Raw genomic sequence first — 860 nt, 5'->3', positions numbered from 1 at the left:
ATTATTAACTTTATTCACATATAATTAAAGATTATTTCTTGGAATCATGCTTTATATTGTATCATAAATGCAATAATTTACCACTTATTTGTTGAATATTTGAAATAGATTCATAATTATCATCGTATATGTCTTGTATTTTATTATTAAACTTTTCTGATCTATTATTTATATCATTTAGTGTAGCATTATATGATTTTGAATGTTTCATATTTTGTGGTACATCAGGATATTTATCTATTTTTTCATTCTTCGGAGGCTGTGTAGGTTCCTCTTCACTACTTGAAGAAATAACTTTCTGTGCATATAATCTTCTTTTTCGTTTAGCAACATTATTGTCTTCATCAGAATTTACATCTGACAACTTTTCTGTCAATTTTAACTTATTTTTAGCATTACCAAAAGTATCTGCAAACAAAAATACTACATAAAGATTACAATACTTTCCATTGTATATTTAGTAGGACACAATTTGATACAGAATTTTAATAGGCAAAAGTTTTGACTTACTTGTACTTCCAAATATTCTTTTAACAGGAACTATTGTTACATTATTTCTATTAAAGTCTTTCATTTTTTCGACTGCTTTATTATACTCGTTTTCATTGGAAACATTTGGCCAATATAACGCAGTCTTTTCTCCACTAGTAAACCAATTATCTGGTATGATTTGAAGGCCATCATCAAATTCGACAATATGATACTTCTTGCTCATAATGATTGTTATTGAAGTTCTTATTTTATATATACTATATTTAATAAATTAATGATATTGATAATTTATACTTGTAATTCAATATATATTATATACTTATATATAATATATAGTAACACGCTATACATTTATTATACTTATAATA

General features: G+C 24.3%; 2 protein-coding genes across 2 annotated transcripts in view; one reads left to right on the top strand and one right to left on the bottom strand.

The window, feature by feature from the left end:
• Positions 1 to 860, top strand: part of LOC116853415 — a 12,986-nt gene that overhangs the window by 4,793 nt on the left and 7,333 nt on the right. The gene's annotated exons all lie outside the window — the stretch shown is intronic.
• LOC116853414 overlaps positions 1 to 860 on the bottom strand; it is a 5,199-nt gene that overhangs the window by 1,749 nt on the left and 2,590 nt on the right. The gene's annotated exons all lie outside the window — the stretch shown is intronic.

This window comes from Odontomachus brunneus, unplaced genomic scaffold (assembly GCF_010583005.1).
Source record: "Odontomachus brunneus isolate Ranch 3 - 2012 unplaced genomic scaffold, Obru_v1 Obru_scaffold_318, whole genome shotgun sequence".
In the NCBI taxonomy this organism is placed as follows: domain Eukaryota; kingdom Metazoa; phylum Arthropoda; class Insecta; order Hymenoptera; family Formicidae; genus Odontomachus; species Odontomachus brunneus.
Note: the sequence above shows the minus strand (reverse complement) of the source record. Positions and strands in the feature narration are given on the sequence as shown.